The sequence below is a fragment of the Excalfactoria chinensis genome, chromosome Z, assembly GCF_039878825.1.
Source record: "Excalfactoria chinensis isolate bCotChi1 chromosome Z, bCotChi1.hap2, whole genome shotgun sequence".
Taxonomy (NCBI): Eukaryota; Metazoa; Chordata; class Aves; order Galliformes; family Phasianidae; genus Excalfactoria; species Excalfactoria chinensis.
The window spans coordinates 41,712,585-41,729,454 of NC_092857.1; the positions used below are offsets into that span (position 1 = coordinate 41,712,585).

The 16,870-nt window shown below is 41.8% G+C and overlaps 1 protein-coding gene across 10 annotated transcripts in view; it reads right to left on the bottom strand.

Moving 5' to 3' along the window:
- ZNF462 (zinc finger protein 462) overlaps nt 1-16,596 on the bottom strand; it is a 91,340-nt gene extending 74,744 nt beyond the window's left edge. For 6 of the 10 annotated variants that reach the window (XM_072359771.1, XM_072359770.1, XM_072359769.1 and 3 more), the window contains exon 1: nt 13,881-14,235. The gene's annotated coding sequence lies outside the window, so the exon portion shown is untranslated. Of the gene's footprint in view, nt 1-3,750; nt 3,834-13,369; nt 13,470-13,880; nt 14,236-14,504; nt 14,691-16,557 lie in introns of those variants that run through there. The other 4 variants (XM_072359763.1, XM_072359766.1, XM_072359765.1 and 1 more) reach the window with 4 other exon arrangements.
- Between the last annotated feature and the right edge of the window lie 274 nt (nt 16,597-16,870).

Genomic DNA, 16,870 nt, shown 5'->3' on the forward strand with positions numbered 1-16,870 from the left:
AACAAAAACAAAACAAAACCACAGAAACAAACAAACAAACAAAAAAACCACAGCCAAGTCAAACAAATGTTCTCCTACCAGTGGAAAACTTCTCTGTCACATGATATTTATGAGAGAGGAACTCAAATCCATCTTTCTGGTGCTAAAGCTTGCTAGAATCAGATGATAATTCCATTTCCTAGTCATTAGACACAGGAAATGATGAGGCATCCATGATGACAGAGAAAGCAGGCAGTGTGTGTGATCATATGTCCCTGCAGATTGCTTTGTATCTTCAGCGACAGCTCCTTGCTGAAACAGGCTAACTCAATGGAAGACTGCCAAGCATGCTGTGGTGAGATTATCATCTTAGTAGTTATTTATAATAAACTATCTTCAGCAAGTAGCACCTTTTGGGGTATGAAAAAGTCAAGGACACTGTATTTTCTTTACACTATAGAGGTGTTCTAGTTGTAGTGAGAAAAGGTGTAGACAAAATTTAGCAGAATTGTTCTTTTGTCTATGCAAAAACACTTCTAATGAACATTCTCCAGCATGCTTTAGAAATCGTTCAACATCACTGGAGAAGCCAAATAGTTTCCAGCTTCCATAAAATGAAACCTGTACAAGAAATTATGTGTACGGAACGACTATATCTTTTAAGAATTTTATTACTCTTACTGCATCCTTAATATTTCTGATGCTCAAGCAGCTGCTACAACATGGAGTTATCTATGCAATCAAGAAAAAATTCTGCCTAAGAAATGATGTTCAACCTTCACGTAATTCTTCAGTTGCATTTCCCTGCAAGAACGCTACGGAGAAGTATTAGACCTCCATAGCTTCAACCAAAAAATCTGCTCAATGGGGTCAATGGGGCAAGGAATACTGTTTGAGGATGAAGTTACTGTATAACAGAACAGTCTTCATGCACAAGACTTGTTTTATATGCATCCCCTCCTCCCATCACCAAATTGCAACTGGGAAAACATACCTGTGGGCTGACTACTCCCAGACTCCCACTCCAGTTCTTAGGAACATATGAAGAAAGTCATACCTTTGCAGGGCTACCACAGAACAGCATGTAAGACAAGGATTCATTCAAGGGGAGCTGTAATATTATTCTTTGAAAATTCTGCTGAGCAGGCAATAGAAATCATGAGAGCTCTGATTACAAAGTATAGCTCTCTCATGCCTGTCAAAAAGCAAGTTCTGGTCTTCTGGAGCTTGCCAGGTTACAAGAAGATGTCTCCAAACTTTTGAGTAGGGGGACACAAAAACATCAACAACAACCACCACCACAAACAAATAAGGAAAAAAAGCCACAGTATACCAGTCTATGACTGAGCTGACCAAAACCAAATCAATGAATTTTTAAGATTCAAAAGTCCATAGAATGCCTGTCAAGCATATTTAGAAGTTATTTTCCCGGACAGTAATTTAACTGTTTGGCACTTAAAAATGGTGTCACAGTAATTTGTCACTAGTTTTAACCAAACGGGAAGAAGAAATTCTAAAAAGATATTCCTGGTAAAAAAGAGAGCAGAAACAGTTAGAATATATTTCTATAGTTTCTTGGTAATTGCAGTTTCAAAGACTACGTTGTCACTTGCAGTACCTTTGTGCATTTCTCAGCTGCAGTATGATGTTCTTAAATGGTTACAGCTTTTGAACAAACTGTCTCTGCACTAGAGCCAAAAGGATCTACAGTGAAACTTCATCTGAAGCTTGGGACTTTCACATGACTGAACTCTTCTTTTTCTCCAGATCTGCTTAGCCCTTCAGCTCCCCCCTTTTGAAATCCGTCAGACATGCTTTTGGAGAGCACTTCACTTGTTTAAAACAAACAAACAAACAACAAACAGCTTCAAAAAGAGAATAAAATGAAACCCTGCTGGGCTGGAGTTTTCAGATGACAAAGTAGAAGATAATCATTTAGCACCAAGTATGAAAACAGCATAAAAGGACAAGATGCAGAGGAAAAAAATCTATTTAGGTTTCCTGCACTGGCATGAAATGGCTGCTTTCCTTCTTACTGCCAGCTCCCATGCTTCATGTTGACATTACACATCCTGTACTGTAGTTCCACCCCCATGCTGATGCTTGCCCAACAGAATTATCTCCTGCGTCACAGCAGTGGTAACAGAACTGCTGGCTCTGCAGATCTGAAAGCACCATTTCAATGCTTAATACATGCAGCAACTGGACACATTACTAGATATTCTAGGTTGGTTTGTGGCACTCTCAGCACTGCATTACTTGGCTGAACCTTCTGCTAACCAGATGGTCTGTTCCTCCCTTGGGACCAAACCATTAAACTTTATTTTATTAATTTCTACCAAAATGCAGGAACAGTTTATTGCACTTGTGTCTGGTTTATCTCCAGCAGGGCTGTTAAGATGAAAATGACCTAAAAATAACTGGAAGCGCTGCTTCAAACCAACAGAGAAAAAGATCTTTTGGAGTAAATATTTAAATGATCTGCCAGATAAAGTACCGTGGTAGTATGAACCACATAGATAGCAACTTGCATTATATACGCATATGCAAATGTACCCACTCCTGTCATAGTAAAAGGGTCTAGGTTACATTTTCCCTGATCCAAAGCAACTCTGTCTTGAACAAGCAATTACCATATTAGTGTTTATTAAAATGATTCCCTTAATGGCAAAAATATGTGAAAGGTCATGGCTTCCAAAAACACCAGAGTTAGTGATGAGGATCCAAAATGCTTGAGGATCATCTAGAGGCAGCACAGCAACACAACTGTTCTCAGTAAAGCACCCCCAAATTCATATGTAATCATTCTTCAGGGACGTGCCAGCATCAGCTGAAGTCAAACTTAAGTTTTTATGACGAATTTTCTCCCCCTGTTAGTATATTAAAAAGTGAGAATGAAAGAAGAGGAGCACATAAATGAAAGTTAAAAGAATGAGCTACTGAATTAGCTCCCATTAATGCTTGCAAATCAGCTACAACCATGCCTTCACAAACAATAAATGAACATCTTGTCTATGTAGGTGGTAGTTGTTGAAAGCAGAGGGCATCTTCTGTGTAAGATGTGATTTCAAAATGCTTTCCTCAGAAATCCAAAACAATTAGTCTATGTGGCAGAAGATTGAATCTTCAGATGTTTATTCATAGGAGTAACCACAGTGAAATTCAAAATCAGATCACAGGCACAACTCAAATGAATAGTCTATCGCAGGAAAAGGGCTTTAGTCCCCATCTTCTGTTATCTGCCAAATGTACTGCAGTAACTAGAGAATGCAATGGTAGATGGAGTCTGATCTATTAATAAAGCTTTTGTTAACGTTCCTAATAATGGTAGCAAGGCTTTATGAAATAAATAAAATGTACATGCCTGTACACAAAACAAACTTCCAGGAATGTAAGAAGAATCTTGTAGAAGCTGCAATTTTACTGCCTCCCAAAGAAAATAGGAAGCCAATTCACATAAAACCTAACCATAATAAGTAATTACAATTGGTTCTCCAGGGCTACCACTACAGTGCAGTTCTTCCAAAGCAAGGCTGGAGTCATTGCCCGGATTACTACGAGCAGGCATTTGTCAGAGACAGTCTTCTCAACCCAAAGCTCCAGTCTCTGCAGGGCTAGGATCTCAAATACATTTAAATAGAATAGCACTGCTACTATCAAACTTCCTACATTTCACTACTTTCTGACGTGGAAGGAGATGACAAACCATCTTTAGTGCCACCACATGGGCAACTAAACAGTATTTTCGTTATTCGATACTGAAATTCTTACTTTGACATGAATAACTCTTCAATCTGGATGTCAACAGATCAGCAAGCACTGCCTCCAGCTTATAAGCAAGCTGCTCATTTCACCTGTAAAGAGGATTAGATGTCTTCAGTATATCAAGGAAACAAGTGTAATAATAGACTATGCAGCATTTTAGCTCCATCTATCTTTGAAATTTCCCCAAAGAGCAGGATTTCTTTAATATCCCATTTAAGTTACTACCTCATCATCATATGACTGCTCTCCACTGCCATGACATACAAAACTTTAGTGTATGGTAACAGTCCCCCCAGAAAGTCATTCCACAACCTGAAACATCATCTACCCTTCAAACACACTAAAAATAGATTGCTCACCCCCTTGAGGTCTCAGCAGCCCATCTGATATTACAGTACAGTATTAACAAACCTATGTAGACATAAATTCTTAAAATAAATATCTTCAGAGATAAGGACATAACACCAGTAAGCAAATTATGTTCCTGTGCACTACTGAAGTAACATGGGTGAACCTGTGGAAGCACTGAAGAACCATGGAGGGCAACAAGCATTTCATGCTCGTTTGTCAAGAGAACACTACATGCAACCTTTGGTCAACCTGCCTGTCATCCTGCCAAGCAACTTCTGACTCAAGGCTTTTGGTCTCAAAGACATTTTCTGAATGTGACTTAAGCGTTTTTTTGTTTGTTTGTTTTATGTGGTTCCTTCAGGAGTATAACACACAGAGGTTCCTGTATTCCATCCTCTTACACCACAGAAAGAGAGCAGTGTATTTGTGGAGTGGATGTTGGAATGGAAAATTCACTGTAGTAAGTTATCACCTTTGTAATCTGATCATTTAAATATAATTCAGGTTTACTCATTTGTTCACGCAGCTGGGAGACCCGAATATATTGACTCACTTTTTCAGCAGCTCCAGTGAGTAACACAGTTATGCCCTTGGAGCCAAGGATTTCATACAGTTTTACACGGGTGTGGAAAACCTGACAGGAGAAACCTGCATGCTCTTGAGAAACAACTGCTTCTCCTCAGCCTAACAGTGGAAATGCACCATTGGCCAGCACCACCGAAGAGTTACAAATATGAATCCTCCAATCCCAAAGCAGAAAGCCATCATATATGCTGATTCACACAATGGCCTTCAGTCAGATTTGCTCTTGAAGGCCTAATAAGTTCCTCCTCTCCTGGTGCTATCGTGCACAGGGCTGTTTTATACTGTATGCTCGATCACAGACAAGAGAACTTGACCTCTATACGACCTGACATAGTTGAAAGCTGATATGCTTTCTCCCCACTGCCCTCCCCCACTGAAGATAAAAGGTCATTTAGACCAAAAAGAACCAGTCCAGACTGACTTCAAGTTACATGAATTCAACTTTAAGGATGCACTCCTGGCCAGGAACCCAAACCCTTTCTTGTAAGGCTTGCAAGCTACGGCCATATGAGAGAGCAGAGACAATTCTACAGTCAGGAAGCTAATTAATGGGGCTGAGAGCTGTCTGGCAGCTCTTGGTTTTCCATCAGCCATTTGTTAACATTTTTACACTTGTCAAGTTTTTTAGCTGGGCATGACCGAAGCACAGTTTCAGGGCCTACCAGAGCTGCAAGTCCTGTATTCTGCAGCCAGAGCTACCCAGATGCAGACAAGGAAGGGAAAAACTGAAATGTATGATCAGAGCTTCCAATCAAATAAAAAGATAAATAATTTCCAATTTGTTCATGTTGACATTTATTTATGTTTCTGATAACACTATTTTTTTTATACAGCACAGAAGAAACTGTGATGACTTCTTATGTCCATTTGCTTCTCAGACTCTAGTGTAATAGCAACTTAACTAAGTAGATAATGTATATATATATATATATGTATAATTAATCTCTTCTTCCATACTCACCGTAAGCAGCAACATACCTAAGAAAAGGTGGTCAGAATGAGAGCAGTGACACAGAAGCAAAATGGAAGTATCTCCAAATGCCTTCTCCATATGTTTGCAGATCTGCTCCAATCTCACACCAGAACCACTCCCAAAAGGAGCCTTTTCTTATCTACATATGGTTTTGTTTCAGTGTATCAGCAGAATCCATGACCAAGGTTTAAATTTCAAATATCCAAGGGAGGGGGAACAAGGGAAGAGGGGATGAGGAGTTGTTGGTTAACTACCAATGATACAAGCAAGATACCTCCACCAATCCTGCTGAAAGTTGTGCCCAACTTGAGCTAGGAATTATGGAATTATCTGAGCTGTCACTTTAAGATCAACAAAAGGGAAACAGAGAAGAAAAAAAACTACTTTTTAGTATCAGAAGACATCTGAATTCTGGCTTTTGGACTACAGTGAATGCTTTAGTAATGATCCCTTTTCCTGGGAGACACTGAAGTCTTCAGCAAGTCAACCAACTGTCAAGTCTGTTAAGAAAGTAAATGCACTGCCATGCACATCAAACTCACGTTGAACCCTAATTTTCCTGTGCATGTAATCATTTGCTACTCTGTTTATTTGTAAGGTGGGTGAAAAGTCCAAATATGGGCTGCTGGAGCACAGGTTCTAGGTGCCAGATTCGTCCATTATTCTCTTTTCCTAGCCAGTAATGAGAGATCTAGGAACAGTATCTAGGAGGTATGTGTTTGCCTGGTTCTTGTGATAAGTAATTGTCTTATTTTGAAATATTTGCATTACAAAAGACCACTCCAGTATGACCCATCTTCTTCCCAAAAGGAATATCCTGTGATGCCTTCTTTCCATATCTAGTAGTACCACCCTGAAGCAGCACTGTTTGAACCTTAAGAGCTGAAAGTGAGAAGGAAGAGTTTGCTCATTCGGGCAGTGCAAAGAAGCCCCTATTGTCCTACAAGGCCACGGAAACAGTGACCACATGTACATCAGAAGATTCCATTTTTAGCATCTTTCAAAACAAAGTCTTCTCTTTCACATTATCACGAGCACACTGAATCCTCAGTCTTCCTATATCATTCTCTGCAATGTCTGCTTTGTTTTGTGTTGAAAAATCATTCTCCTGCCTCTCTACCCCACGCAATTGCTCTATTAGCAGCAAGTTTCCACTACACATAATTATGGCATGCCTTAGCCTACTTTTCTGTTTGCTGAATAGCTATGCCTATTTTCTACTTGTGCTGATGCTACCATTTACTTTTCCTGACACTCTAATCCTTGTATCCTTTGAAGGCCTAACTTCCTCCACCACAGCAGCAGCTGGGGTTCTCAGGCCCCTTTCCAGAGCTTTTTAATAGCAACAGTGGCAGTGCTGAACATCCTACTTCTTAATCTTCAGGTCAGCATAGAGGCTGTACCTGTAAAAAAGCACCACCACAAGTACACTGTCCAGTGCTGCTGACCACCCATTATGTAACTGAGCAGCAAGTTGTTAATTACATTTCTTGGCATTGGAAGAAGGCAAAACACAGGCATACAACATGTTAGGGAGAGAAGAAGCTAGATGTAAAATAACACCTTAATTTTCTGCACATTCCCAATTAGACTGTTTTACCATCCACCATGAAAAAACAAGCTATGCACTTCAACTACATTCTTGAATTTAACCACTGAAATCTAACAGTAGTCCAGTGAATCCAGAGCTTTCTCAGAATTATTTGTCCTCAACACAGTGGCCTTGCAATGATTGCTGCCCTGATAAGCTCTCAGTAAGTCCTTCCTAATCACTCATGACATTGACGCTGTGCCTACAGCTCTATGCTGTTGTTATTAGACATGTATTCTTAAAAAGACTGTATTTGACTCCACTCAAGAACAATGACAGCACATCAGCACATCCTGATATGTCTCATTCCCATCTTCTTTAAATTTCCAAATAAACATCACTTTCTTGAGGAAATCTTTACCGTCTTCTACCCAGAAAACCATTTCTAGCCACAGCCAAAGAATCACTGTAGACAGCATCTATGGAGGTCCTTAATTACATCAAAAAAACTAAGCTAAAAACAAAGAGGCAAAGATGAAGTAGAAATAAAAGGCGTAGCATCACTGTTCGGTCTAGGACTGATGTTCTGATAATGAGTGTGTCTCAAAAAATACTGCAAAGCAATCATAACAAATGGTGGAGGGAAGCTCCTTCAAACAGTGATTAAGCAAGGATATTTTAAGATGAGAACAGTAACAGAGACTGACTCAAACTGAACAAAGCAACTGTACAACAACATGCAACTGCTGAAGAGCAGAAAAGAACTCAGGAGAAAGAATAGATATTGAATGTAAGTCCACATCTTTAAGGACCACCAGAAATAAAGATTCCTCTTACCCCATCTCAAAATCCCTCTTTCAAACCCCTCCAGAGTTGTGTTTGGACTGCAACATATGGCACAGCTTCATGAAACTCAAGAGAGGAATGGCACACTTTAGATCTTTGTGTTGTTTCCAAGGTGGGAAAAAAGGAAGAAATAAATAAAGAAAAAAGGAACAGAACTCAAAACAACCTCATGTGACATTTTATTTACCTGTATTTGCAGCTTCCCAAACACAATCTGAAACTAGAAAATACTTCCAAAACTCAGGACATTAATTAAGATTGTATTAAATCTGGTCCCCTCATTTGGAATCTTCTGCTAAAGCCTTCTCACTACAGCCAACAAGATAACCATCATAAGTTGAGCTATCTCCCTTCCTCCCCTCTTTTCTTCTTTCAGCACTGGCATACAAGCCATGCTATTTTAACTTCTTTCCTGTTCTCCCAGTTCTTCTGGAACATTTTATTTTCAACAGTCAACTCATTTGGAGAAGTGCCATGCTGAAGTTCAACCGTTTACAATGTTAACTGTGTCTCTGCCAGCAGCTGAAGATTTGCACCAACACCACCTTCTCCAGCACTTCTTTCACTAAAAATTTTGAGTTGCTCTCCCTGTGGAACTTCAGTATCCACAGTTTAGCAGACATATAAGCCATGTTGATTCTTATTGTTGTCCTCTTTCCCCTCGAATTTACTTGCTCACTCCCTGTAGAGTAAGGTGGCAGTCCTCCTCAATTCCTATTCCAGTGACTGCTGATCACATCCTATTGGTTCGTATTATATTTTAATGCTACCTGAAGGATTTCCATTAAACAAACTCTTTCAGGTGGACTGCTTGATTAGTAACTACTCTGGAAGGAATCTACTGTTGGAAAAGACAGTAAGGCACTTATGTTGAAGAAGTTAAGACACTTTACCCATTAGAAATGCATGCTTGATTGTATATATCCTTTAAGTTTTAAGGATATCATAGGCTTGATAGAAGATGGCCTTTTTCAACTGAAACAAGTTCGCAGAAAACATGATTTCAGTTCAAAATAGGGAAATATCCACAAATATGTATATACATATACACATACATATAGATAGATATGGTTTTTTACTACAGTTCACAGAAAACTCAGCAAAACATGGAGAAGTGTAATACCCAAAAAGAGTCAGAGACAGGTCTCCATGGACCACCTTCCCTGATCTGTCAGAAGAGCGCTTCTTTCCTCTACCAGCATGCTTCTTCCAATCACTCATTTCAGTATCTCACTGTGTATTTTTGGATAATTATCTTTTTAAGACTTTTGTCACTAGGTTTGGTTAGTGATAACTTCATAACAGGGCAATGTTAATTAATGAATACTACATATCTTTTCACCAATTTCATGGATAGAAGTTTCTTTTCTGCAATTTCCTACTACAAAGCAATGTTCTTTTGCTCAATTTAAGTAATTATCCACAACAGCATGCAGAGAAAGTGTTACAGCGAATTGGAGCAATCTCAGTTTATACTGCACCTCCACATGTTATCTGGAATTATCAGAATATTCATAGGAGAAAAAAAAATTAAAAAAAATAAAAAAAAATTTCACATTTGTTTCTGGGAGTTCCAAATTTCAAGAGGCAGCTTTGGGCTTTTTTTGAAGTAACCTTCCTTAAACTGTAACTCTTACTATTATAAGACTTCAGTTCTTCCCATTTCCTTTCTGAGGCTAAAATTAAACTTGTCCATTCCTTGGGGCCCAGAGTAACATCTGCCAGATGTCCAGACATCTACGTTGAACATAGTTCTCCTTCAATACATATCAACTATCATTTAAATTACTCACATCTTCATAAAAGTCAATCACAGTACTCCAAAAATAGTTATAAACTTTGCTGGATTAAATTGGCTAACTTTTTCCCCCCCCCCACTTGTGCCTGCAGTTGCTCTACTTTTCATCTCCACTGTCCAGCTGTGCATTCATATCTGAACATATACAAGAAGTAAACTAAAAGTGTGTTTTAACACAATAATGTTTGGAATACTTTTTTGAATGCAAATTGGAAGAAAACAAGAAAAAGAAAGAAACATGATATTTTAAGTTTCTCCTGAATGTAGTTCATTATCAACCTAATAAAAATGTATAAGGAAATCGATTTGTTGTTTAAATATTTTTAAAGCAGTAGTCCTTAGGTTATGTCTAATGGTGTTAAGAGAAGCAATTAAGAAAAGCGGGTCTACATACTTAAGAACAACTTAAGAATGCAGTTTCTGTTAAAGCCTGCACTGTAGACAAGATCTTGGTGCTTGATGCTCATAAATCAAAAGCAACTGAATGCCACTAACTGAATGAAGAAGATGTGTGCCTTATGACAAGACACATGCTAGTCATCGCTATCTCATGAATTGAAATTATTTTTCTTGAGCTACTTCTTATATATTTATTTGGTCTTGAAAAATAGAAGTCACTCAGTTGGTCTTCTAAAAGCAAGGTGAATTTCAGTCTGGGAAGACTGCAAAAAGGACCATCATTAAAAAATGATGTTACGCTCTTAACAACATTTCAGCCTCATTATAAAGAAAACTCCCACAGAAGTAATGCCACTCCAGCATAAATGGTTGCAGTGACGTTTGACTTCCTGTAGGGTGACTGCCACTGCAGGGAGAGAGCAAGGATGCTATCCCATCAAGATGCCCAACTTAAATCTCGAACTTGTTCCTGTATTGCCACATTCAAGAACAACGTGTCTGAAGGCAAACAATGGGAGGACCTCTCAAGTTAGAGGCATCTCACAGTTTTGAACTATGTAACACAATCAGATACCTAAGGAAACCTAACAGAGGACATGGATACTTAGGATCTGACCAGACCACCAGAGGTCAGTGAGGACTTTCCCATCATCTTTGGTGGCTGCTGATTTAGACCTGTGTAGAAACTGAGACATACTTCAATGGACATCACCTCAAAGAGAAAAATATTAAATAGTTGATCCATCTCCTTACTCTGTTGAAATATAAGATGCAGCATACCTGAAATAACGTGTTCCACAGCCCACTTCTGAAAGTGTTTCAGAAAGATGGTGACAATCACAGTGTCTCAGTACTCTGAGTGACATATCAGCTACCAGAAGTAACACAACATGAAGCCAATAATGCAGTATACTTTCCAGATGTATTGAATTATGTACTGAGGAATTTACTCCACTGAAAAAAAAAATAATTGATTTTAACCTTGCTGGAGATGCATCCCAACTCCAACTCTAGTCATAAAAATTATCAAATCTTTCTATTCTTGGTGCCCATGTTGGGGTGTTCCTTGATTCAGATTCACCAATTTCTTGTCCTGTCATTTGTACCTCCTACATGATGCAAATTCCTTCTTAAATGCATCAGGGCAGTCTACATATGAACAACAGCTTTCTATGGAGCTGTGCCTTCAAATTCAGCACACTTCATCCTGCTATCACCCTCATGCATTTCAGCATCACACTTTGAATTTTATGTGCAGCTGCATCTACTGTACAACTGTTGTGCAAATTGAGGCTGGTGGGAAGAGAGTAAGGCCTGGTCTGAGACTACCCAAAATGATTTCAGTTAAAGAGGTGGCTTAAGAAAATCAGACAAATTCCTTTTCAATTGCTATCTCTCTTTAAAGATCTTAGGTTTCCATAATTACATTAAAACCATAACAAAAATGCTGCCATAATTTTTACATATATATATATATATATATATGGGTTTTGTTTTTTTTTTTTTTTTTTTTGGGGGGGGGGGGAGGGGGGAGAAAGTAGATTTTGAGACACCAAAAAAGACAGCTGTGAAAACTGTTTCATATTTTCCAAGATAAATTATGTATTTTATGATGCTCTGAGGAACCTACTAAAAGCTTGCCAGTATCATTTTAATGCAACCTAGTGAGTGGAGAGAAATATTCCATCTTAACTTAAAATACATCCAAAAGAAGGAATTCTCTTGAAAATCAGAAGTTAAAAATCCCATAAATCAGGCATCAACAGCATCACCTAGAAAAAAAAATGACATTTCATGACATTCTCTGGAAGAACCTGAGCAGCCTCAAGCTGCGTGCACTTACCTCCAAATGCTTTAAAAGATCTATAAATATATGCACAAATGCACATGATTTCTTTGGCCAACTGATCAACCTCCTAAATTCTGTGGTCTTTAACCAAAGAAAAATGTCTAGGAAGGTGACCTCCACATGAAAGCATAAGAGCAAAAAAGCCTAAGGATGTGTTTCTCTGTGTGAAGGAGAATCTGAACAATTTCCTCCAATCCTCATTTCCTGATAGCATGAAGTCAGAGAGAAGACCCATCACAATGTTGTACATTGAAAAAACTGAAGAAACCCTAGGGGAAAAAATCATGATTAAGCCAGCTTCTGCCAGTAAAGCTTCAAAACATGGAGAGGCATCCACGATGTTAGGAGCAGTTCCCATCTCAGCTTTGTCTACTCTCTCTCTCTCCTCCATTTTCTGGTGGAGCTAGAGAACATGACATGGCTTACCTGACTCAGATCACAGCTCTCTGCCAAACTAGTCACTTCCTCTTAGACATGCAAGCAGCTTCATGAGACAAACAGACCCCCACAGACACACACACAAAAGCAGCTGCAGAAAGCATTCAAACTTGAAGGTCTTTCTCCTTCCAAACACCAGAAAAACGGATGAAACTTTTCCCTTTTCTCCCCCAAAAGAGGGATGTGAGGGGGGGAGGAATCCTATCAGATCACCACATGAAGCTCCAGGAGGATCTCTCTGTGTGGAGAATAGAAACCACAAAGCCAGGAGGACGGAGAAGGGGGGGGGAAGAAGGTTACTCCAGAAGACATAAAGAGCCTATGGACTGTATGTGTGCATGTGAGCGAGAGCGAGGAGAAGCTTTGTGTTGTGGAGCCTGGACTGGAACCAAAGCAGACAGCTTGCAAATGGAGGACAGGGAGATAAAGAAAGGGAAAGAGGGGGAGAGGTAGGGAGAAAGCTGCACCGGGTGGTGGAGAAAGGGTCAGGGGAGAAAGCTCCTTCTCCCTTGCCTGGTTTAAAGGTAGGGACGTCGGAGAAGTGAGGGAGAAGAAGTGAGCTCCTTCCCATTCCTTTCTTCCCTTCTCGCTCTCTTTCTCTCAAAGGAGAGCAGAAGCGTGTGTAATGGCTCCTGCTCTCCAGCCGAACGCTGTCCTCCTGCGAGCAGCCTCCTGCGGGCACAGCAGCCCCCCAGCCCCGCGCCGCCGGGGACCCCCGCATCCCAACTCCAGGAGCGCGGCGGCGGGGGCAGCACCGCCAGTGAGGGACCAGCGGCGAGACGGGGGCAGCGAGGGGACGGGGAAAGGGAGAGGGGGAGAGAGGGAGAGAAAGAAAGAAAGGAAGAAAGAGGTCACCCGATTGCCTGGGTCGTGCCAGCACGGAGCTTTTCTCTCCTCCGTGTCTCTCCCGTCTCTGATCCAAGTCCACACGCACAGCACCATCCAGACCTCGCACACACACACACATATCCACACAGGCACCCCCCGCCCCGAAAGCTCGCCTGATATCTCACTTATCTCCCCATACCCCCCCTTTAATGCAACAACAAAAAATTAATTAACCGCCTTCCTCCTCCTCCCACCACCACCACCACCACCACCACCAGCACCTCCTCCTCTTCTCCTCCTCCATGCAAGAGACTTCTCTCAAACAAAACACCCCGCTCTCTCGCTCCCTCTCCTCTTTTTTTTTCTTCCTTTCTTTCCTCCTCCTTCCTCCGTTGGCCGAATGAATGGGTTTCAGAGGAAGGTGGTGGAGAGAAAGAAAGAGGGAGAAGACCAAACAAAAAGAGGTATATAGATACACACATGAGAGATGATCTCTCCAATGCCAAACCGGAGATGGGTTTTAATTGCGAGAACTTACAGGAGCGTCCCGGCACTGCTGCTCTTGCTGCTGTCTCCTCTCCTCTTCCTCTCTGCCTAGCTCTTCTTCTTGTTATTGTTGTGGAAGTTGTTTTGTGAGTCTCATGTGCTCCTTGCCAGGTCTCAGCAATGGAGGATCGCCATCTTTCCCTGCTTTCCCCCCCTCTCTCTCCCTCTCTCTCTCTCCTTCACTGGTTTGCTGCAGCTGCAGATGACCTGAGATATCCGTCTCTCTCTCTCTCTCTCACTCACCCTCTGTGTCTCTCTCTGAATAATGAGCAACCAGAGGGAGAGAGAGAAAGAAGACAATCTCCTCTCCTACCACACAAAACGCAAGAGCACCAGGGGGTGCAAGAATCCTTTCTAACAACAACAACAACGTGTAGGGGAAGAGGAGGAAAAGGAGAAAGAAACGAGAAGAAAAGAGAGGAGGAAAAGGCAAGAAGAAAGAGAAGGAGGGAGGTGGAAGAGGAGGGGGGGGGAGAGCGAGCAAACAAGAGATCCAGGAGGCAGACAGATGGAGGAGAAGATGGTAGTGATAGAGGAGGCGGTGTTGAAGATGAAGGAGATTAAGAGGAGGAAGGTGGTAACAAAAAGTTAAGGTTTGGGACACCGAATCACTCACGGGCCAGGGAGGAGAAGGAGGGGGAAAGATCTGAAGAGCTTCCCCTTCCAAGCTGTTGCCTTCACAAAGCTTCCTGCCCAGGAGCGCTCAGCAGCTCCTGCGATGCTGGGGGAGCCGCTGGGATGGAGTGCTCTGCTGGGTCATAGCTTTCTTCCAGCCATGGCAAAAACCGGTTTCTGCATGCAGATCTGCCCCTGAGGTGATCCCTCAGACACATCCATCTAGAGACTAATCTTCCCTGAGCAGGGTAAAGAACATAAATGGAGCTGGAGGTTGCAAAGTATAAAACCAGATCTACCACGTGGTTGGTTTTTAATCCCCCTTCCAGCTCGCATTTGATGTGGAGAAAGGAGACTCGAATTGTCCATTTCTGGCACGTATTTTGAAGTCTACTCCCGGAAATAAAGACAGTCATCTCCAGGTTTTTTATTTCTCACAAGCATTTAGGAGAAAAGAGAGCTTGTACTACCGAGCACCAAAATCACTTCCTACATTGGTGAGACGTTTCTGGCTGCAAAATAAAATAAATAATCCCACTTAAAATAACTTTCGTGCCTTCCAACACCTAGTTGTCTGCTCTTTTGTGACAGATTATTTAAAGCAGAGGAAAGAAACGATCAAGGCTCACAAAGGAAGGTATCTTGGTGATGAAGGCAAGCCAGCAAAGACAAAGCTGCTGTAGTCTGCATTTATATTTAGCCTCGTTCTATTAAGCATTGTGCTTAGCTCCTTCTTTTGCGCGACCCCCCTCCCCCCCCCCCCCAGCTCTCCAAGCTCCATCACACCAGGTCAGATTCTTTCTAGGGTTATGCCTAACACGGAGGGGGGTGAAGGGGTGGGGAGATTAGGAGTTATGTGCAGACTCAGAAAATCAATGCACGGGAGTGAGGCAAAATCAATTTGAGCGCAGGGGCATGGCTGGTATTGGAACATCACTGGGATTTCTCGAGCCCTCAAGCACTGCAATTTGCATGGGTGGAAGAGAGACTAGAACCACAGAGCTCCGGTTCAGATGGAGGGGGAGATCCCTCCCCTGCTCCGAGGAAGTTTTATGAGAGTGGTGAAGCCGAGATGATCTTCTTAAAGGAGTCCAGATTTTACTGGCTCTGGGAGAGGTCAGGCATGTTAGAACTTCATTGTCTGAACTCTCCCAGCTCAGCTGAAGACCAAATGCAGAAAAGCTAACGATAGCAATAAAATAAAATAACAAAAATCGGTCGCCCAGGTACTAGTCAAACATTAAACTCATGGTCTCTCCGATCTTTCCATCCACAAGACTGCCGTGAGCACAAAGCACACAAGCAGGATCTCTACCATTAAACCTTCTCTTTCTTTGAGCCGTGCAAGTTAATCACTAAACACGAGAAAGATCTTCTCCCTCCTCCCCTCCTCTCCTTTTTCCTCTCCCCCCCGCTCCCCCTCGCCCCAAACAAGTGCTGTGAGAAATGGGAGGAAGGATAATATCTGGGCAGAAGGAGCACTGTTGGATTTAGAGAATCCTTCTTAAGGAAAAAGGGAAAAAACATCAGAACTGGAGATTCCTAGTAAGACTACTGGTTTCATGCAGACAAATGGAGCGGACACCTCCTAAGAAGCTGATAAAAGAACATTAAGGAAAAGGGAGGGACTGTCTTTACGGCTGCCAGAATGTGCATGTGTTCTGCCTGCAATTTTCTATAAATCATCGTCTTCGCAGGAAGAAAGCGCCTGGGCTTTGCAATCTTTGACGTACCATCAACGCCGAGGCAGATAATTTACCTCTTTGTCTCCCAGCATTACGTTTTAAATTAAAAAAAAAAAAAAAAAAAAAAAAAAAAGGATATAACCCCACAACCACAAACCCCCAAACACCTGACTTCTGACCAGCCACCCTCCAGGGAAACAACAGTCTGATTTCAAAATGAGGATTCTTTGGGAGCAGTGGGCATCAAACCTTGGGAGAAAATTAAAGAAAGAAAGAAAGAAAAAAGAAATGTAAAATAGAAGAGGTTAAAATGAAGTAAGATAAAGATAAAACAAAGAATAAATAAATAAATAATAAATGAATAAATACATGTATTTTCGCGGAGGTAGCTTGGAAACGATACCCTGCGCTCTCCCCCCGTCCTTTGGCGGCGGCCGGTCCCCCGCTGCGCCGGTCCCGCGGGGAGCTCCGTGCCCGGCGGGCAGCGAGGGTGCCGGGGCGCCCACCTGGGGCCACCCACGCGGGAGAGAGCTGGGGAGGAGGCCACGGCGGACCGAGGAACCCCGGCGCCGGAGGGCAGCGGAGGGGAGTAGGGGGCGGGGGGCTCCTCCCCAGGGGTCTGCTGGTCCATAACTTCCTCCCGCCGACTTTCTACCTCCCCCCTCCCCGCGCTCCGAGCGCT